Source organism: Varroa jacobsoni, unplaced genomic scaffold, assembly GCF_002532875.2.
Source record: "Varroa jacobsoni isolate VJ856 unplaced genomic scaffold, vjacob_1.0 scaffold_290, whole genome shotgun sequence".
Classification (NCBI taxonomy): domain Eukaryota; kingdom Metazoa; phylum Arthropoda; class Arachnida; order Mesostigmata; family Varroidae; genus Varroa; species Varroa jacobsoni.
The window spans coordinates 184,546-207,538 of record NW_019213192.1 but is presented as its reverse complement, the minus strand read 5'-3'; the positions used below and the strand labels follow the sequence as shown (position 1 = coordinate 207,538).

Below are 22,993 nucleotides of genomic sequence, written 5' to 3'. Positions count from 1 at the left end.
GCGTTTTTGTCTTGACGCGTATAGAGCAGCGCACCGTATTTCACTGGTAATGCCTCATCAATCCGGTGAAGCTGCGAGGTAAGTGAGAAGCTGGAACTGCTTTGCCTCCTCTTTCACTTTTTTTCATTCGGTCTCAGTTTCTTACAATGCGCATTTAGGGCAGCAGTTCTCTAAAAAGGAGGAAAGAACGCTCGACCAGCTAGCTGTCTAAACGCATGGCTGGAGTCCCAGCATACGCATAGCGCTTAGAAATTACCGTCTGTGTATTTATTACTATTGCTTCCACGCTGGCTGTTCCTGCCTTCTTCTTATGCTTTTTGCTACCCTTACAGCCGTCGCCGTTGCGTATCGAAGTGTCTATGACACGCTCTCGTTCGCGGCTGGTGAGGCGCATAGCGGCGGTAGCAACCGTAGAAACGGCCTCAAAAGCAGGAGAAAAATGAGAGGGACGATGGACGGTGGCAGATTGGAATCTGGCAGTATGGTATTCGGAGATAGTTGGTGAGGCGCTGGACTGAAGCAGTGCCAGCGACTGCAGCAATAAATGGTGAGAAGTAGTGTTCACCGCTGCTGCTGTCGCCACTAAAGCCGCCGGTCGCCGATAGAGACACAAAATGGGGGCTTACGGACAATAAATAGCGAGGATTATTATATGCACAACGTGCGCGCTTTCTTTCTCCTCTCTCTCTCTCTCTCTCTCTCTCTCTCTCTCTCTCTCTCTCTCTCGCTAGCTCTCTCTCTCTCTTTCGTTCTCGAACCTGTTTCCGCGCTTGGCCAGCTGAAGCAATGGACTCACCCGCCGTTGTCTCTTCCGCACTCTCCTCTTCTCTCCTTCCATCTTAACTACTTCTCGATAGTCGCCGCCCGCCGCCACCAGCTAGCTGTAGGCTCTCTTCTATAGACGGCAGCGATGGCGGTGGCGAGTAAGGGTGCGCCCGCCAGGGCCTGGCTGCCGTTTGGGAGTGGCCTGGATTGAACGCGCCCTGACTGGCCGGCCGATCGGCTAGCCGAACAACCTGCCGGACGGGTGTTCCCTAAGAGCCCCGAATTGCCCCTAGCTGACTGACGGGCGTTCGAAGGGCAAAGCGGCAGAGCTTGAAGGAAATAGCGGCAGTAGTAGCATATGATTCATCGCAGTATGGCTGGAAGAGAGCTTAAGGAGATGAGCTTCTTTGGCTGCTTCCTCTGAACTTGCTAGCCATAACCGACTATCCACAGCTTTCGCCATCGAGCCGTCCAGTCAGGCAGCCATCCTCTCAGCAGTTACTCTCCTGGACGACGATTATCCACGATTACCGTCACCGCCATCGCCGCTCACCAGTAGAAGCGCTACGTGTTGCTGAAATTTAACTGGTTCATATTCGACGATTGCTCACTTTCTATTCATATATTTCCCCGTGGCTTGTCCCAGCTTACCTTAGCTTCCTCGGCAATCGATCGTTCCAATCGGAAAAGTCAGTATGCAAGCAAGTAAATCCTTCGCATTTCATCCTCATCACTCTCTTGTGCTGTTATTCATGGCATCTGGCTATTTCGTTACTTCAAGCAGAGGGATTGCTACATTGATGCTTTCGTTAAACCTCGCGGGTGGCGATGACAACCTGTCTCTGTTTAGTTGCACACTCTAATCGTAATGGGAAAAAATGGTACGTGCGATAAAAGAACATCCGTCCTGTATAACCATCGTAGTTGGGCGTTTCGTTCACGTTCGACATCGAATGCATCTTGGAGCATCGCTAGACAAAGGGAAGGCTTAGAATCGTGGCCTATAATAGTATTACTGAAAAAGGAAAGCTAACCAGAAATCCTTTCGTTAGACACACGACGACCACTACCGGTGTGCGTGTATGTAAAGCCGTACGTTGCCATTTTTGATTTTTCATAAGAATCGCCTTTTTTTCGTAGCCATAACGGGGAGCGCCAGATTCGCCAATGATAATAGAACTACAGTTTCCGATCATACATTTTATATTTTGCATGTATTCAAACGTACTTATTGTTTCGAATTAGTTCTACAACAAGCAGCTATGTGTTTTTTTTTTTGTTTTTTTTTTTTTTTTTTTTTTACAAAAAGGAATAATGCGAAAGTATCTTCATAACTGTTAAAACAGCGATTGTACTACGGCTTCTGTTGTTGTTCGTCGCCTGATATCGTCAAACGCGTCACCGCGGAAGATTGCAACGCCCGCCAACAACGCGTCTAAAAGCAAACAAGCTGCAAGCGTTGTGTCTCGATCGTTCAATGGGCGCAGTATCTCACTTCATTCTTATTCGATGTTTGCAGTTATCGCGATGATTATTCGGAAGCCGTTTGAGAAGGGTCTAGGACCATAAAGTGTAGCGGGTGCATTCTAGGAGTCGTACAATTGTATCCCGGCCATAACGAACGGTAAGGGAAACAGTACCAGTAGGGGCATTGCAAGCTATACAAATGACAGCTGATCAAAAATGCACATCGCCCGATCTGTCTGTCCTTCTGTTTGCCTGTATCTGTCTCTTTGTCCCTCTCCTGGTGTGTTTTTGTCGCATCAAACACGCCCCGATGTCTGCGAGCCCCTTTCCGCAATACAGACCCGCATACACAGACATGATTTCTCGCTAGAAGTAGCAGTTGCGACATTGCCACTATCACAAGCACCACTGCCGCTTGCCAGCTTCCATCATCCCTTTGAACGACAGCTAACTGCGTACTGGTGAGCCTGGCCACCATTGGTTTCTTCAAAGCCGACGCATTGCCGAGCAACTAAAACCACCGCGTGCCGTCCATGCGGCCCCCTCTCGGCAAAGCTATATAGCAGCTGCATGCTGCTACTGATGCTGCAGGTTGCCCTGGGGCGTCTTAAACTTGGAGGGAGCGCGAATACACCAGCCGTCACTGTGGGATCACAATTAACTGTCATGTCAGAAGAGTCGCATGCCTCCCCTTGCGCCTCTGTCGCCTGGCACACCCACTATTCCACTCTCTTGTTTTCCTCGTTGCTCAGGCTCTCTCTCTATTATCGTCTGCTCCTCGTTTGTCACGATGCTATACCACCACACGCTGTGTATATGCGGCTGGACATGAACATGCAAAAGTAAACAGATAGTACCTGCAAAAGTGCCACTACTAAATTTCAATCAAGGTGCCCTGCAGCTGGGCAACAAATTTTTTTTTTATCGAAAACGAGCGTCTCAATTACTAGAATTAGGTTAGACATGAAAATATGTAGTCCTTATTTGGTGGTGTAATTGCTTGAGTAGTGTAGTATATTTGTCGATGAGTATTTCTTTAGTTTGAAGTGCGTGAACTATTTAAACAGTAACGTACCGAAGAGCGTGAACGCGACGGAATAAAATAACAAAAACGGTTCCGTAAAAGTGAAAGGAACATTTATTTCACCGAATAAACTGTACCGATAATTAAAATTGATAAATCTTTTTATGTCACTAAAGGCTTTCAAGTTGGCTCATTCTTCCTTTTTTTATGTATACTAGTTACCTTTAATATTGTTTTTTTTGATCTAAATACAATTCACATTAGAGATAACTGTAGATATTAAGTAAATCTGCTGGATAAAATGTGCGAATAGGTTTTCCGTAAATGTACGTCTAAATATATGTATAGATGCAGATGAGCGTTCGAAGAGCTTTTGGCCCGCTTCAGTTATATAGCCTTATCTCCAAACCGAAAGGGTTGACGTTTTTGCTTAACGTCGGGTTTCGTCGACCAACTGCCAGTGTATATCTTTTCTTTTCTCCAGAGCAGTTGGCCCTGGTCGCTTGGTCTGCTTCCACATGCGAAGTGGAAAAGCGGGAGGCCCAATGCTAGTCGCTGTAGTGGTGGTGGTAGTAGGAAAAGAAGAGGGACAACAAAAGAAGGACAAAGGCAATGGGAAAGAAAAAAATGAGAGCGAAACACCTCAGTGACTCTTCAACGCGGACAGGCATCACTCCCAATCCTTACCCGTGGTGGCGCTGGCCCGCTCCATCAAATGTCCCCGTCCCCCACGGTGGACCCTATGGCCGTTTCTCTTCCTCTTCTCGGCCTCATCCTTTTGCGTAGCCGTACCTACAGCGCACTTCGCTGCTTTTTCGTCCCTCGGCAACCACCGCCGGCACCAACAGCAATGCCTTGCCTTCACTCCGCTCAGTGCCAAGATTCTCCCTTTGAAAGAATGAGGCTTGGGACTGATGCGGCTCGGGTCTGTCGCGGCCGCTGTTACCGGCCAACCAGCCAACGTACCTAACAGTCGAGGAGCGGCTGGAGACCCTTCGTTGAGTAGGCCCCTTTTTCCCTAAGCGCGTTCCGCTTCGCTCGTTCCTCCTAGAAGCCCGCGTCTCCTTCTCTCGCCTGTTTTCTTTGAGTCGTGAACTTTGATTGCTGCGCCCTTTCCCCACATTTATTCCCCCATACCCACTCGCCACCCGTAAATGCCCTAACTCCCCATCTTTGTAACCCCTCTCAACTGGTTTCTCACTGAGTGCCATTTACTTCCCTCCGGTATGGAAAAGGCAGCAGCTAGCCAGTAAGGCAGCGTACGGTGCTAGCGATGGTGTATGGCGATCCCTCCCCTTCGAGCCGACTGTTCATCCAGCCTGCTGCCTCTTCTCGGCCTGACTAAGCCCCTATCGAGTAGTTCATGGCGGCGTGCAGCACGACTCGCTCGGTGCCGCAATGCGCAAAGAATGATCGACGTTGACGAATGCCCTTTCCCTCGGCATCCATCAAAAACCCTCTCCACAGCAAGCTTGCGGCATCCCTCGGCATATCCAGGTTGAGTTTGTTTGGGGGCGGGGGGTTGAGGAGAGAAGGGCCATAACTCCTGTTCACCCCTAACGCCGCACATGGCGGCTCTTTCTACCATCACCCCTTCCTCGGCACCCCCTCCGTGTCATAAAGCAGCCGAAACCAGGCAAGCAGACCCTCGCCCTCTTTCGTCCAATACTACATTTTTCCGGAGGAAGACGAAGACGACGGCAAGAACAACAGCGAGAGTGGCAACATCAACGTCAACGACGGCAAGTAGCTGAATGCGGCGATCAGCACCATTGCTGCTTCCAATACAGTGACGACGAACGGTGCTCATGGGGTAGCCGAAGCAGAGGCAGGAGGGTGATGGCTGACGAACAACGTCAACAAATGACACTTCTCTCCAGAATCTGAGCTACAAGGATCTCTCTCGGGTTCCTTTTCGTGTGGGCTCCTTTATGTGCGATGTGATATCGTGTTCACTGTGCTCTCTATCCAGGCCGAAAAGCAGCCAAGTCATTCAGGTGGGTGACGAGAAAGGCGAGCAGCTGTCGCATCTTTCGGCCTGTGACGGTCTTCTTCTTGCGCCTTGTGACGGTCAAGACGCAGGACCTCCTAGCAGCTCTCACACCCGTCACACTTTCTCTGCCCTCTCTTTACTTTTCGCTGCCCCTTACTCATTCTATATAGCCAGGCTGGCCGGATGGGACGACGACGACTACCATCATCAACAACGGCACCGCCATTCAAGATGAAGCCCTAGCAGGCCGGGAACGATTGCGGAAGCTTTGGCTGTACTAGCTGTGGTAGCGTGATGAACCGGCAGCAGGACAGCAACAGCAGCAGCAAGTGCGCAGTGTAGGGGCATCGGGTTGATGGCTGCTGGCTAGCAGAATGATGCGGAAGTCCTGAGCAGGCCAAAGCAGTTTGCTTGCTTGACTGTCTGCTCGCTGGCCTCTGATGAAGAGAGCAGCCGCTGGCGCGTTCGCCAAATAGCCAGTGCGTTACCGCTACACCGGAAACTGCAATGAAGTTTAATTGTAACATACTGCTACCGCATCTAAGCCCTTAAATATGAGCCCATCTTTTAGGAACCAGGGTAATGCTATTACAATAATGTATGCATTTGATGGCCGTACTTGGCGTTCGTGGTAGTGGCCTCTTCGACGTGGCAAAGAGTTAGACCGCCTGGCTGGCTTTTGGACCATTTGTCTAATGCTGCTTCGGCCGCCTGTTGTTCGCGATGGATGCTCGTGCCGAAGAAAGGAGCATAGAACATGGGCCTAACCGGGACAGACCAGGGTGGGTGGTCAGGGGCATCTGAGGGATGCTCCGTTCCGTTCCTTGCGCTCATTCCCTTTCGAAAATTCGAAACGCACTCGTTACCTTCCATACAGATACGACGTCGTGCACATTCAGCGGCCATCACAGCCATTTGCTACCGATGCGATGCCAGCCAAGGGTGGCAGCAAGACGCGTTCCGCCACGACCATACACTTTCTATACTGTTTCTGTTTTTCCTTCTCTCTTTTTCTCCCTCTGCCCCTTCGTTCTAATGCCATCTGGTTCATACAGGGTCTATCGACCGACCGATCGGACGACGACGATGACGATGCTGCCTTTGCTACCGTCTCTGACAGAGCGCTGCTGCTGACGCCGTTGCCGCTATGACAGCAGTCACAGCCACATTGTCACTGCTATGCATCTTTGCTACGAGTCACACTCCACTTCGACCCAAGTCTAATTCCACCAGTTCCGTTTCTACAACCCCCCACCCCTCTGTGCGCACAGCGACCTCCCTTGCACTTTTCTTAGACACCACCTCTGCCGCCAGCAGTAGCACTACCACTGTCGCCACCACTAACACCTGCCTGTTTCGGCAACCGCTGAACTGGTCTGGTATCCATTAAGCAGGATTCTGCTTGTTGCTACCGCTCGCCGCGGCTGCTACCACCGTCGTTCATGCCGTGAGCGCGATTGCATTCGTTCCCTACAACCATCCACGTCTGTCTCTCTGTCGGTCAGTCGTTCTGTCTCGCCCGTGCGCCTGTTGCCCTCCACCTGCCAACTACCCGAACGGTAGCAGCGGGAGCAGCTCATTTCCGTGGTTGCTGGTGCAGCTGCAATAGCAGCAGGAGAACTACGAGAACGTCGATGGTCGTGTGCTGGTGGTGTTGGGTTTGCGTGTGAGAGACCGAAAAGGTGGTGTCTAAGGGGATACATGAGGGCGTGAGGACGTAGTTATCTATGAAGAAGGGAACCAGTGCGAAGGCCTGGGGAAAGGGATGCTTCGTGGCTTCTGCATGGTTCAAGCAAGGGGGTGGCAATGGGAGGTGAGGGAAAGACAGCGACTGGCAGAGACAACCTGTTGAAAAGGCAGATCTGTCTGTCACATTGATAGCTAGCTGAGACGGGCTGACGGTAAGGTCGGTGACAGGCCGTCATCGGGCCTGACATGCACAAGATGCCGGTGCGAGGCGGCCCACCCCGCTCGGCTCGGCTCGGCTTGGCCTGGCCTGGCCCGACCCTGCTAGTTTCTCCAAGCAGCAATAGCGCCTCGACGCCCCTGCGACACCTCGACACTCCTCCCGCTGCTTTCCCGTCGTTCTCGCAAAGTCGTTCTACCGTTGCTGCTGCTGTTGCTGATGAGGGCTCCCAGCCAGACACCGGTTGTCACTTGTTCCTTTGCAGGACCAAAAGCAGCAGTAGCAGCACGAGCGGTTGCGGCGAAAAAGGAGGCAGCCTAAGTCCATCAGGCAGTGTGTTCCTCTAACTTGCGTTTCCCATACTGGTCCCCTAAACGCTGTCTTTTCACTCTGACCGGCTCAAGGGTGACAGACAGACAGACACATCCTGACAGACGGAAGGGCCAGCAGCGGCGGCGGCGAGAGAAACACAAGCCGCCGATTCTGTCTGAGCAGCAGACTGAAGCTTGCGAGCTGGGACGAAGGACGAGGTGCAAAAGGAGGAAGAGGAGGAAGACGAGAAGGACCAGAGTGGAGACAACCACGTCACTCTAAGAGGAAGTCACTCACTCGACAGTCACTCGAGCTGGCAGACGCACACACAGCGATACAGAGCGGACGACAGTCGGCACCCAGCGGTGTGACAGCAACAGTAGCAATATCAGCAGTAACGCCATTGGTACACTGCCAAAGCACTGTTAATGCTATACGGCGGCATGTAGCCAGCGGCGGGCTGTTCAGTAGTTGTAGTAGTCACAGCAGCAGCATGCAGGAGAGTCGCGCGTGTCAAGCCTCGAGGCTGTATGGGGCTGTACTGCCAGGAGGGGGTGGCAAATCAAGCGGGAGACAACACACGACAACAGCGACGACGACGAGGCTGTCGTCGACACCGGGATTACCGGCGACGAACGACATCGGTAATAAGAGAGAAGTCAGCTCGAAAGTGACTTTCCCACTTGGCAAAAGGCGCAAAAGCTCAGAACCGCATTCATGACACCGCCAAAACAAATCTAACAACATGAAAGGAAGAACTCGAACAATGTTACACCTTGGTGCCACCAGCAGCTAAACGAACAACGACAATGAATAGCCGTACTAGTTAAGAATCCCTCTTGCCCCCATGGCATATGTCAGTCTGTTCTAGATGTTAGCGCTATTTATATAGTGGTAGACATGAGAGGATAGCTTCTGAGCGCCAAAACAATCGCAGTTTAACCTGTCCTTCAGTTGAACTGAAGCGTGAGATAAAATACATGCTTTCTTTTTGTCTGTTTGCATGCAGCTGTTCTAGCTTGCTTCGATCGTCAACACCTGAGTTGTATTGTCTTTCTCGATGCTTGTCTGCATGGCGGAAAAATGCGATGCCGCTTAGATGCTGTAAGCCAACCGAGACCTGCAACAATTCCTCGATCCTTTTCTAGCCCCTTACAGCCCCTTTCGCTCTCTCTCTCTGCCTTTCCTTGGTCACTATCTCTGTATATGTACGTTGTGTGTTTTTGATACGAGAAGGAAGTGACGGCAACACGCGTTGTAGTTCGGTTCGCTGGCATCACCGTTGGCGTACTCCTACTTTATCCATTTTCTTCGATGGCCTTGAGTACGCGTAGTTCCTTAGCTACGGAAGACGTACTTGTGTGCCGTTCCTCGTTTTCACTGCTTCAACCAGCGCTGCTGTTGTTTTCTGCCTCTCCTTCGCCGTGTTTTCTTTTAGCTTCCCGGTGTATGGCATACCAACAGGCATCTCCGCTCCTTCATCCTACTTGGCAACTTTAGTCGTACTGCAGTCACCTGGCACTGGCTGTCTTCCATCCTTCACGTTGACAGAGATATTTGTTCAGGCCGACGGCCGGCCGACCGACTGACCGACCGATCGACTGCCCGCCGAGTAGACCCGTTTGCCGTCGAGTTGTTAAGGCCAGTGGAAGTTGGGGGAGTATTGGGAAAAGGGCAGGCAGACACGCGGGCAATGCAATGAGAAAGGCACAAAGAGGGGAAGGAAGTGCAAGGGAATCAGGTAGTCCGCTACCAATCTCTTGCTGCTGCTGGTCTTTGGCCAGCCCGGCTCGCCTGGCCTAGTTGGCGGCTATCCTTAGAGAAAGACGAGTGAATCTGAGTGACACTCCTGACAACAGCTCCCGCCAGCCGCTACCTCCTGGCCTACCATCGCTACCGTCACCAATACACAGGCGAACCAGCCGACAGGACAACCAAACTTCTTCAGTGGCCGCAATAGCCAGCATCGGCTGTAGTAACAGGACCAGCAGCACGCCAAAATCCCTTCGCGATCTTCGAACCATCAACCAGCTCTAGCTGGTCTACCCCCTGTATCAATCCTCTCCTGCTTGTGCCTGCGCGGTGTTGTCCCACGCCTCGCGTGCTCCCCCGGGAAAATGCTAACCCCTTTCCCTGCCTTTCGGGCCTTTCCGGGTTTGTTGCTCCTCCAACGCCAATACCCCCTTATCCCAGGCGACCAACCTGTCCCTTCTACCCGTTCTCTGCTCTATTCTGGATCCTGCATGCCTGCCTGCTTACTCGGTTCGCGTCCGTCCCGCTGTTATTGCCCGTGTGTTGTTATTGCGAATGGCCAGCCGTCTTCCTTAGCAGTCTCTACCGGCTGGTTGACCTCCCACCTCAAGCAAGACAGACAGACAGTTCGAGACAGCTGAGGGAGCTGCCTGCCGAGGCCGCGGCGAACACTACGACGACATCGGCATCGGCTTCGGCAGCGAGAACAGTGGTTGTAGTAGTAGGAGTATTGGCGATGCTGGGTTTCCTGTCTGCCTGTCTGGTGGTGGTGTGGCGGTGGCCTGCCAGTTTGGTGGCAGTAGCAACAGCGGTCGCAGGGGTAGGGCGACAGGACGTGGCAGCAGACTGATACCTGAGATTGAGGAGGCGAACAGCAGCAGCTTGTCAGCCATTGCTGCAACTACTGCTGTTGTTGCAGGCTGCTCGATGCTACAACAGCCACTCGACCACCCGATTATCCGTCCGCCAGCTTTGCAACTTCTGCCACCGTCCTTTTCGCTGCTGTAGCAGCAGAACTACCAGTGGTATGTATAGTTGCGGCGGCAACAAGCTTTTGTTGCTGTCTCCCCGACGGCGCAGTGGTAACGTACTAAACTTTGAGACACATGGGGTGATCTAGGTTCGGAACCAGACGTAGATATATTTCATTTCGTCCTGCAAGGGGTCAATCGTCTAATGTAATACCCAACGGCAACTCCGGACATAAAACTCGAAGCATTTAATTTAGCAGCAAAAGGCCTTTCGTGCAGATGTTGTCGACTTACTGGCGGCTGCCGCCATCGCCGCCACCGCCGTCGTCGTTCTCCGTTGCCGTTGCTTCAAACGAAAGAGACTGGCACTGCTGCTCACCCATCCTCTACCACTTTTCCGCCTGTTCCATCCTGACGTGACGTGTTTCACATCGTGCGTCGTTCAGTGTTTGCATCGCGTCACCCCTTCCCAGTAAATGTCCCCTGTTAGTCTTTGGCCCTTTACTCTGCTCCAGCTCCTGCCTTTGGTTGCCTGCTGGCATCACTTATTCCCCGAAATCAGCCACTGCCGGCGGCAGCAGCAGCAGCAGCACCATCACCATCAACATCAACATGCTGCCACTACAGCAGACGCCCCCGTCGCCACAGCAATTCGCCTTTCCTCTCCTGTTTGGCTGCGTGGCTGTCTGTGTGCCCGAGATCGAGAGCACCCCACACCGTTCCGATATTCTCCCCGGGAAAGCTCATCAAAAATCTCGTACTCGTCAATCTATCCTTATTTATATCCTTCAGACGACCCCCATGCCATTTCCCGCTTTCAGAGACAGTAGATCGGGTGCTGAACGGCCAGACAGCTATACAGGTTTTTTTTTCAAAAATCAACATTTTATCAGTGAATAATTTTATTATAAATCTGTGCTACTTCTATTTTCGGTGACATGTTGCAAAAAGATTCCAGGCACAACACAGTCGACAATGCCTATCCGTCTGCGTCAATTTCTCCATTCAGGTAATGTCAGTTGACAAGTTCGAAGTAGAATTCGTCTAGTAGATCGATAGCAAATCATACTTATAGAATCGTGAAATTCAAATATGAACAGTATCCGTATGTGACACATGGATACATGCATATTTAACAGTACTTTTCATTACGCACTATAACTCAGTAAACAACTAAATGAAAAGCTTAGAACGTAAACCTATACAGTGCAAACCTTTTTCTAATATAAGGGCTACCGAGCTAGCAGTTTGTAATTTTAGGTCATAGCACCAGTTCTCTCTCACATCTATTTCGTTTTCTGCTCCTCAGTCGTCACGATCTCCGTCATTGTCACCATCGCCAAGACTTTTATTGTGTAACTAGTATAACTCTACGTCTGCTTTTGCTTCGACTGTACTTGCTCCTGCTCCTATTATTGCTGGTGTATCCCTGTGCCCGTCCGTATGTATACGTCTGTCTGTCTGTGGACATTCGCCGCTTGCCCGCCACACTCTCTCTTGAAAACCAACGGCAGTTTCCCCTCCCCGATAATTTATCGTTTCCCTGGCTTCCACACCTCGCACGCCCCCTGTTCCCTAGAAATAAAAATATCGGGAGAGAGTCGCAGAGCCGGGAAAAGTCTAGGGGATGCGGCTGGGCCTTCCCTTCGGCCCGGTATGCCCCACTAGCCCTTACCGACGCCAGACTTGCCCTATGGCACCGCGGCAACGCTGCGTCAGCCACCGCCGCGGCCGTCGTTAGAAAGGGGACCCCAAGACGGATGGGAGTTGAGGAGTTAGGGGCAACGGGCTCGAGGAAGCGAGGGCAATGTTAGCTGGCTAGCTAGTTGCTCGCTTCTGGTGGGAGCTGCTGCTGCTACTGCTGGCTAGCTGGAAGGGAGTCGGGAGCCTGGCTGACACATGGCCATCACGAGCAGCTGACGAGGAGGCGAAGGGGAGGAAGAAAGGACCGCCACTAGACAGCAAACAGAGCAGAGCACAGCACAGCAGAATACCGAACGGCAGCAGTAGCAGCGGCGGCGGCAGCGGTGGCAACGGCCGCGGAGGCAGTGGTGGCGTCGGCCGCGGCAGCAGCAGCAGCAGTGGTCGCGGCGGCAGGCGATTGATGTTCCAATGATTGACAGCTCCCCCCCTCCGCCTCTCACCCCGCGCCTCGGGAACGCAGGCGCAGTACATTAACGCCCCCGGCGTCGACGGGGTGTCAGAAGGGGCGCCCGTGTCGGGCATGGAGGCGGCAGGACCAAGGAAAGAGTGGTGCTGGGGGACGACAAGACTGAGGGGCACAGCAGGGGCCGGCGAGTGGTTAAATGGAGGGCAGAGAGAGAGAAAGGGGGAGAAGGAGTCGTGTGGCCTATGTAGGAGACCAAGCAGGGTAGTTTAGCCGGGAGATGTGAGCCGGATGGGAAGACGCAGCTACATGACGCCCAATCCTCTGACAGCGAAACCACCACTATCAGCACCATGATGGCACCCGGGGGTGGCGGCCAAACGGACGCAGGCAGCGACTGCCGCTTAAAGGGTGCCTTGTGCTCGCCTGACTCCCCTGGCCGGCTCACTTGCTTGCTCGTTCACCACTTAAGGTAGCGAAAGCCAGTGTGAGGGGCCGAAGCGATAGCCGCAAACGAACCGCCATGGGCACCGCCTTGACAACAACAGTTCGCGTTACAGGAAGACAACGAAACCTGCTGACTGTTCCACTCCCATCTCCTTAACGGAAAAGCTAGAATAAAGACGGCCATTGTCACCTTTCGGATCTTGCGGCTGCTAAACGTTACAGACGTTGAATATGTAACAGAAGTGAATAAAACAATGTATACCGGCGCTGTGACCAACGAGCAGGTCGAACACAGGTGTGCAATGATTTATCTTACCGTATTTATACGTATTTATACGTTTATTTATTGTACATACATTTACCTAGTAAAACGTTTACCTCTGTCAATGAAAACTTGAATGAATGATACGTGTAACCTAGATTAAATGGGTAATTTTTCATAATCATTCATGATAATATGCCATACTTAATCCTTACGGCAAGATAATTCCTATATTGAATCATTGCAAACGTGTCTACTTCATGCACGCAAATGTGGTAAACTTCTCAGATTTAATTGTGACCCCCAAAGTTACACGACAGGTAGCCATGCCATAAGAATACATAGCTGTAGCTGTAGCTGTGATTTTTTTATTTGGTTTTCTGTCGAAATGACTCATTCCTGTCTACCGGCAAGTGCAAAAAAGGGAATTTTCCAAATTTATTTTGAATGCAGCAGGATAGCAAAGAAAAAAAGGCACGAACGAATGAACCATTTACGAGAACCTGACTGCGCCACCTACACTCGATTGGAATCGCATAGAAATAGCAGCAGCAGCAGCAGCAGCAGCTGACAACTACTGCTGTTGATGATGCTGCTGCTGCCGCCGCCGCTCGTAATTCGGCCCATCGACATCAGCCGACACTGGCCTCAGGAGCGTCGCCATCGAAAACGGTAGCGATGGCGATGGCAGCGGTGGCGACGAGAAGCGACAACGTCCTCGGCGACAGGCGACAAATGCCCGGAAGGAGCACCAAAGCGACCAAGATAAAACATCAACCAGCCCAGGGACCGGGTTACCAACCCACCAGTCGACGACAAAAGGCAGTGATGCGATTGGCAGTGATAGCAAAGTATAGAGCATCGCACAGCATAAGATGGTGTACGCAGTGTACGATGTGGTACGCGGATCTATACGGAAATGACAGTGAATGCTGCTCTCGCCGCTGCTACGTGCTTCTGTTGTTGTATTCGATTATTCTAAGCGTTGATATTAGTAGTAGTAGGACGACGACGACGACCTCTACTAAAACGACTGCCAGCTCCTGCTGCTCCTGCTACCGAAAAAGATGCGGACAAAACAAGACACACAGCAGGAGCTATCTTGTGGAGAGATTCTGGTTAATGAGCGAAAAACGACATTATTATACTCGAGTCGTTGTCGTCGACGTCTCGACGAGAAAGGAATGGACAGAGAAATAAGAAGAAAAAGCGCCACTAAATCAGTGCTGCCGCTACAGCTGCTACCGACCGTATCAAGGGCATGGAACACAGAGAGGAAGAGAAAGCAGCCGCACCTCTTCAGGCCAGTGACTCCTAAATCTCAAGATCACAGACAACCCAGCCGAACCAGCATGTCGCTAGTGGCTTAACTTTCGTTCTTCTAAAGGCGGTCTGTTGTCGTTATTATTACAATCGTTGTTGTGGTGATCGCTATGCTCAGTGGTAAAATCGAAGAGGTATGCCGCCCCCGCGGTCGACAAGTGCCACGCAATGGATAGCCGGCTTGGGATGTGCCATAGTGGTCTAATCAAATTCCGTCTGCCGGCATCGCACACACAGTCAATGAGGCATTGGGAGGTGGACACCGATACACTTCCCGGACCATGCGAACAACTGTATCTCGATCTTGGAATTAACATGATATTTCCTCAACGGGTAAATAGAGTCGAAACACGTGCCTATAGGTAGCCTTGGTAGCTTACCGAAATCTTTGCTTGTTCTTCTAATTAGTCTGTTTCAAAGAAGCCTCTAAATTTTTCAGAATATAGGTAAATAAAAAAAAACGTAGATTGTTATTATTATTTTTTTCATATATAATGTATTTGCACCCTGAAAATGTTAGGAGTTTTCAATGTCAGCCTGTAAAATAAATATTAAATATATAATAAAATAAATATTAAATAAGGAAAAAAAAGACAAGAAATTTCTTTCCATAATTCTGCTTGACAGATAATGATAATCTTTCGAACAAGGAATAGTTTGATTCGTTTTTTGCTAATATTTATTATTATTATTTACATTTTCTTAATTATACCATTTCGTATTTAGCGATGATAAATTTTACAGATAAAGAATTCCTTGTATACAGGATACAGGGTAGAGCATGCTAATTGCATTTTAGCGGGCTGTTTGTTTCAACAAGCATGCGTTCATTCGTTAGCCATCGAACTGAAAGAGCGCCAGTTCTTTTAAAACAAAACAACAAACTGGTTAAGAGCAGAAAACGGAATTTGAACGACGATCACCTGTTACGTAATGTCTTCACGCGAGACGAAGCCTAAGCAGAGCTGAAATCCTCCTTTTTTCCCGAAATAAATACTCTACGTTATTCCTTGTGCTCGTATGGCGTCTGAACATCGCAGAGGAAGGACTTTTCTTAGAACAAAGCGAACATTGTCAGTAAAGTTTACCGTAAAAGCTCATCGAATCACTCATTCAAAATAGTTCATCAGAATGGCACAAAGAGACGTTTTTAATACCCAGAGTTTTTCGTATAGAAATTAGCTGCCGTTTTAGCTGATTGCCGATCGGGTCATCCGTCATCAAGCTTCAACGGTAGGTTTTTTCGAGACCTTTCAACCTAATATCAGCTCAAAAGTTGATTCACTTAGGATTTTTCATATGTAGCGTGCTTTGGTGAACTTTATAGCTAAGAACATCACTTGACATGGTTATTATAGAGAATTATTTGCGGGCGAAACACGGTATGTTTTTCAATGACTGATGAGTGGTTTAGACTCTGAGTTGAAGTTGTGGCCGCGGTGAATGGCGGTTATGTTGAATAAACATGATCATTCTAGCACATAGAAAATGTCTTGTTGAAACATTTATTTTTGTTTTTATACAATCTTAGAAACGATCCGCAAGAAAAACTTTCTGATTTATATGTCGCATGCTTGGCGGTAAAGCACTATAATAGGAACAACATCGCTGCGTAAATTATCTTTGCAAAAACCTTTCTATAGAATCTAACATAAGCGGGAAAAATGTAACTTTTTTAAACGAAACAATCCAGGTGGTGTCATTTTTTCCAGTGAGGTTGAATAGGATACTTTCCTGAGTGAATCATTAATAGTCTTTGAAAGTAAAAATATTTTCACATTGCTTGCCATTAAAGGATTTTAATATTTTTTTTTTTAGTGGAATTTTAAAAGTTATGCTCTGATTCACTTCGGGATATTGGAGTATCTTGAAGATAATTGCGTAATTAGTTGATGGCACCATAACGAGATACTAATTGCAGAGGGGCACAAGCTACATTAACACAGGGAAATAGGACACATGGTACAAATCCACACCATGACTAGAAAGCTACAGGAGGAAAAGGTTAATAAGGTATACGAAGCAGACTTCACTAACAAAATATTCGCCTGGTATTGTTAGGTTCTCGTCCACGAAATCCTGGGCCCCATATCCTTGGGCTCTGCCTGGAAACTTATACTGCTATTATTTCAAACTAATGGAAAATCTGAATCAGGCTAACTGAACAATCGCAGCGAGGTAACGTAATCACTGAAACAATGTAATCGAATTACCACGACAGGGTAATGGAATGAGATAGCAAAGTAACGGAATAACTCGAAAACGCAGTCGACTTACTAACCCAGAATGGCGGGACATTTACAGCGAAAAAAAATGGCAATAGGACAAGGATAACTGCATCAGGGTAACGGGGCTTGTGTGATAAGGTAATATGACAATTGCAACGAGATAGGCTTACAAGTTGGGTTTAGTGAGGGCAGATCTGCCCTCATTTTTGGTTTTCTATTTCGAAAATGAATGTTAGTGCCGAAAAGCATGTGCGTATGTGTCTTGTATGGATCATGTGCGATGAATAAGTAAAATCCTGGACGTTCACAGATAACAGTGAATAGATGTTGTAGATTTGGGATGTTGTTTATTGCTATGTTTATAATAATAGTTCTCAAATTGATAGCGGTCAGACAGAGGAATTATAACCGAGTGGTTTTGAATAATCGTTCACCAAGGATCAGAGACGAGATTCTATAATATTCACGCAGATCCTCCACATTCGTTCGTTCTCCATAGTTCGATATTTCTGTATAATTATAAAATAATGTACTTCGTGCTGATTTGGTTTCATTCAGCTTAGCGTTCGCCAAGGTAATGTTGATAAACGCATTATGTACTAGGTTTTGTTTTTATTAAATCGAGCCCTTGATCGGTACTTGATAATCTACATACCCGTGCTCAAAATAATTGCTCGGCCTTAAAGTGTTTTTTCTTAGAGAACCTAACTGAGTTAGCTAAAGTACGTTGTAGCTAAAAATATTTCAAGCTCTTTTTAGCTGTTTCTGTTGATGATGCGTGGGCATTTACTGGCCACCCTACCACAGCAGGTTCCAAATAAGGCTCTCGTTAATGACCGCTGCCGGTGTACTCAACGCAAACACAATCGCAAGTCGATTATAGAACAGTACTTACGACATTTTTTCAGCCGGTAATTCGTGAAGTTGTTAAGGGTAAAATCCTTTAAGTCCTCAAGAGTTTCATTGAAGGAGACGTAATCGCAGAATTTAATTAAAATTCGCGGAAGTTATAGCGTTACGAAAAGCAAGGCGGAAATGATTTATGCTGAGACCTTGTCCCCTGCCCATAAAGGCGATAAGTAACTAAAGTGGCATCTATGTACTCAATCGAGTGTAAAAATTTTATCTTGTTGAAGGCGACTGCCTTAACCCATAGAATTACAAGTGTGCAAATTGAGTTAAATAAACTAAGCAGAATGACTGTTTCAAAGGCTGTCGTTCACAAAAAAATGCAATCGGGTACTATCCACCTGTAGAGGCTGTTGCCTTCTGTCGCCATGCTAGCCTATGTCAGTGCTCCAACTAATAGCGTTGTCGCGTCCGCGTAGCGAGTGGGCTTTCTGTTGGTTTCCAAGCAAAGAGATAAAAAGAACGTTCGACTCGTTGGCAGTCGAAGCCGTTCCCGGGTTCGAGGTTCGCCGAGGCCTTTTCGCCATACTCGGCTCGCCCATGGGATCACCGCCAATCTAACGGGTAGCTATTGGCTACGGTCAATAGAAGCTTCGCCAGTCGAAGCGGTTGGCTTTCGGTTCGTAGATTTCCTCTTCTTCTACATTCTAGTTCTCCTTCCTATCATTCACTTACTTGCTCTGTAGCTATTTGTCCGGGAAGATAAGTGCGATTCGTTCCTTTTTGCCTCAGCCAGCGTCGCCCGAGGAAATTTCATTCCCGCGGACTGCCGACTCGGCCTGTCTGGCCTTGTGAAGCCAAGCCTATTCTAACAACTAATTGCTCGCGGATAAATTTTAAGCAGAAACACTTGTTAACAAAAATGCTTCAGTTGCCACTATTCTACTTATTTCTTTTCTGTTGGTTTCTGTTAGTTTCTCCAGTTGGTTAGTTCGGTTCGGTGCTTAGTGTGTCGTCCTATCTGGACGGGCCGCTGCTGCTCTGCATAAAGCAATAGGCCGATAGTGTTGCTGCCCCTGCTACCGCAGTAGGCGCCAACTACTATAGCTAGAGAGGCAAACGTAAGCGCCCTTCGACTCTGGTCCGCAAGCGAGCTTTGCTCGGTAGCCACGGCATCAAGACGACTGTAGTAGCAGCCATAACAGTGAGGGCTAAGAGACTTCGCCGAAGTCAAGTCACTCCCTTGGGACGCAGGGAAAAGAGTGCCAATAAAGACAGCTCGAAGACATCAGTAGAGATTGCACATTGCAAAAGACGTTGCACACCACACGCACGGACGGACGGCCGGGTTTTACCCCCGGCTGGCAAAAGGTGTATCGGCGCAGCCAGGGAATTCGCGGCAGCAGAAGCAGCAGCGGCGACAACAACTGTAGTGCAGTCGCTGAACAGGGAGGGCAGAAGCGGCGGCCGGTCTGAATGAGGCGGCTTTGCGCACACCGGGGCACCAAACCGCGCCTAGGAGCCACCGAGGGCCCCAGAAGAGAACCCTAATTGAATTCTTTTTATACCTCATTAAGTGGAGTCCAGTCTGTACATTCCTTTGTATTATATCTATATAGACTAATTGATAGTAGGTAGGAACCAGGTGATAGAGTGGATGGTTGTATAATTGCTATCGTTTATGCGTATAGCATAAATTTGTACGCTAATCCCATTTGTTTTGTTATGTTGCAGAGGTAAATTTCAATTTGATTAACAAATGTCGAGATTGTTTAGAAATGGATGATCTTTATCAGGTTCCAGGGATCAATTAAACACAAAGTCATTGTACGATAAACATGGGGTCCTCAAGTTTAAAAAAGAAATTGATACCTCCATACCGCATCCTGTTAAATACCATATTGAATGGCTACGATAGGTTGTCATTTTGGGATTCGACCTAACATCCACCGTGATCAAATAAAACAAAGTAGTTTACGAATACTTTAATTTAAACCTTGGATCTACACCCGAAATCGCAGGTTCCATAAAACAGCCACTGGTGTAACGTGTGCGTCAAACATAATTCTTTCCGCATGAACCAATATGTATATATATATATATGTAGATATGAACTAGATTTGATAGATGTATATATGAACTACTGTTTAAAGGCTCTTTATGCGAATACGATAAGTAGTTCAATAGAGTTTTTTAAGCAGCAAAGTAGACTGACTTTACGAAGCCGAAGCTCAATCGTTGTTTCCTAACGGTCCCTTGTAATTTTTTCACATCTGTGCCCCTCAAAGCTTTTTCTAAACTTCACCTGTCATCGAACACACTCATGTACGAAGGTTACAAGCGCATCATATTTATACAATAGATTCCGACTTGTGGTCCGGCCTCGAGGTCTCTGTGCTTATCCTCGAAGGCGCTAGGTGTATCTAAAACCTGGCTGTCTCTACACGATGGTTTTTTTCACGATAACATCGATTACAGAACCCAGTAAATTGCTCTTCGATCTGTCAAGAGCCTACGATAAAGTCGAGGATAATGTTTTATTGCCACCGTGACCTAATTGTATCAGACCTTCAGATATCTCATTAATTTTTTCGAGATCATAAAATTGACCCGCTAGTTCACTTCGTAATGAAGTGTAACCTACGACAGTAGAGGACCCATTTTCTATCCGAATCCATCCTGTATATTTGTATTTAAACGGTTGCGTGTAAAGGTAAACCTATATACAGTCTTTTTATTGCCAGACTTTGACCCTTTGCTATTTTTGCAACCTTGTTGTGAGTTCATATGTTTATGCCCTTCCAATACGCTGCATGTGGCTGTTGGCGAGTCTGTCTTATTCTCAGTTAGTCTCTCCTCTAATTAGCGAAACAAATAATTCAATCTGCTTGAATCTCTTTTACTTCGTCTTTCTATTATATTCCGTTGTAAAAGGAGTCTCGGCTAGGCCGCGTAACGCTACTGAGTTCATGTTGGCAACAGAACATCGAGAAGGCGGACGAAAGAAATGAGAGAGAAAGCGGGGGGAGGGGCAAAGGATGGGGTGGTGGAGGAGTTTGTCGAAAATGCGTCAGCCAGCACCATTGCTCTGTTGGCGTTCCACAGCGGATCACAGCGGGCGCCACAGAGATACAGCAGACATCTTGCAGCTGTCGGATGGCTCCTCTGGTTGCACTATAGGCATAGGCAGCCCCTTTGTGACGGGGGTGCTGGTGCTGATGGTAGTGGTGGTTATATCAAGCGGAGCTTCGTTGTCGTTTCGAACATGTAGCAGCAGCAGCAGCGTCCAAAGCATCGGGTTGCGTAGCCATCAAGGCCGGTTGGCGGAACGCTCGCTGAAGTCGGCCAGCCTTTGGCTACTGCATGAGTGGGTGCTATTCTCAGGAGGATCAGTAGCGGCTGCAGTCACTGTTCTAATGTTCTAATCTGTAAAAGTCCCGTACAGAAAAAGAGCTCGCTTGGCTAAAGGCGACTCAGTTGGTGGCGCCAGGAGGACACGGGGGCAATGAACAGGGACCTAAGGGCAAATGAGAAAAGCATATAGTAAATCGAGACAAGGAAGATCACCAGAGGTCAGCAGACACATCCTATCACCGTCGTGGCTTGCTAGTCTCCTAGACTCTGCAGGCGGCGGTAATGGCAAGACGACGGACGCGCAGGAACGAGACCAACGCAGCTGTCCTAGGAGAGTGTTAAGGTAGAAGAGCTACGTGAACAACTTGTTCTTTTAATGACCCGAATCGACGCCTCTACTGTATGGCGTGATGTACCTATTGCAGCTTACAAAGCGTGAGACACCTGCCGTAAGGTGCGCGGCGAACGCATGCTTGCCACACATTACCATATAGATGAGTGGATACATATTTCATCGATCAAAAGCTTTCCTCATGTACAAGTAAATAAATGAGTAAATAGTATTTACAGACTACTGGCAGTTCGAGCTGCCCCTTATCATTGGCCTTTTATCGTTTTTCCGTAGAATATACATGTCGTGCATACATCTCTAAAAGTCTGCCATATCCAATATTTGTCTTGGGTAAGCTTGAAACCGATGAGTTAAAGGATTTAGATAAAAAGTATGCCACTAACAGAAATTGTTATTTTATACAAACTTTGAGACTACCTTTTCCTCAAAATATCGTGATTTGCTGGTTATAGGTTTCGAGAGTCACCTTATGGCTAAATACCTTCCACTGTCTATCCCCTAAACTAAAATGATCAAAACCTACGATAGCATAGCTTGCTTGACGCGCCCAAATACTGCGTGTGTCTATTTCAATGTTTGTCAGACGTTTCGCAAGGTATCTTCTGCTTTTGTGTTCCTTCCTCTTTCTTTGGATGCCCGGATAGAAAACAGCGACAGCGACTGGGCAGCACAGGCCACCCCCAACCGAAGGAGTTAGTCCCCGCAGCAACGAAAGAATGTTCCAAAGATGTAATTGGGGCTCCTTGGATGGACCAAACTGAACCTCCACCGAGTGGTCGACCAACTTGCGCCCCTCCTTCCCTCCCTACCTCCCTCCCTCCCTCCCTTCCGTCCTTCCTCTTTCTCATCGTTCCTTCTCACGACGACAAAAAGAGAAATAGAAAAAAACAGAACGACATAAAAGGCTTGGTAATAGCGGACAGACTGAAAACGCTTGAGAGTGACTGTTCGCCGGAAAGGGCGAGCGAAAGTCGGGACGACTCGGCGGCGATGGTCAGCATCAAAGCGGCAGTAGTCGCAGCAAACGAAAATGCGCCCACGTCGTCGTCGTCGTCGTCCTCGTCTCCTTGAACTTTTCAAGTATGCTGGGCCAAATAGAAAAAAAAATTAGAAAGGAGTAAAAAGAATATCGCCAAAAGGGAAAAGATGGGTTCGAAACACTGAGGAGCTGGATTTCCAGGAGAAGTACTCGACATTCCTAACAGACACAAACTTATGACCATGTCAGCGGCCAAAAAAAAGGAGAATAACGGCGACCGCGGAACAGCAGCAGCAGCAGCAGCAGCAGCACAGCTAGCACCCCAATCGCCACGAGAACTCAAAGAGGCACCACCCGACGGTGGCGTACAGTCGAACCGCTAGTCCACAACCGCCCGCACGAACCACTAAAGCGACCATCGAGAAACTCCCCCGAACGCAACTTGAATATTGGCAGCACTAGCTGCTGGTACTACGACGACGACACTCCGTCTCTCTCTCTCTCTCCCTTTCTGGCTTGCTTGCCATCCCTTCTTGCCTATCCCTGTCCACGTTTAAGTTTTAAAAGAAAAACAACTCAAACGAACTTTTTTACACCGTACAGCCTCCCCATCTACACTTTGGCGATAGCGCTCGTCTTACCCAGCCTCCTCGCCGTAACCGATTAACGCTATGTTATTTTGGGGGCCAGATAAACAATGGAAGAAACCAAACAGCAAAACTGAAAGCGATGGTGAAGCATGGCGAGAAGGTGAAGACGGGCGTTTTACTGTGATGGAATCAGCATAGTATCACAAGCTTAACAGGCGCCAAAAGCTATTTGAGACTCCAGTAGCGTTTTCTACGGCTTTTGATATACTCATACGACAGAGAAATACATTGAAATACATGTACAATTCGTTA

General features: G+C 48.5%; 1 long non-coding RNA gene across 2 annotated transcripts; it reads left to right on the top strand.

Moving 5' to 3' along the window:
• Nucleotides 1–15,170: 15,170 nt before the first annotated feature.
• LOC111259078 (uncharacterized) lies at nucleotides 15,171–21,290 on the top strand. Of its 2 annotated transcripts, XR_015310429.1 has the most exons (3): nucleotides 15,171–15,562; nucleotides 16,391–16,507; nucleotides 20,341–21,290. It is a non-coding gene; the product is annotated as an uncharacterized LOC111259078 (long non-coding RNA). The 2 variants fall into 2 exon arrangements; XR_002679408.2 differs by lacking the exon at nucleotides 20,341–21,290 and having other exon boundaries at nucleotides 16,391–16,889.
• The last annotated feature ends 1,703 nt before the right edge of the window (nucleotides 21,291–22,993 follow it).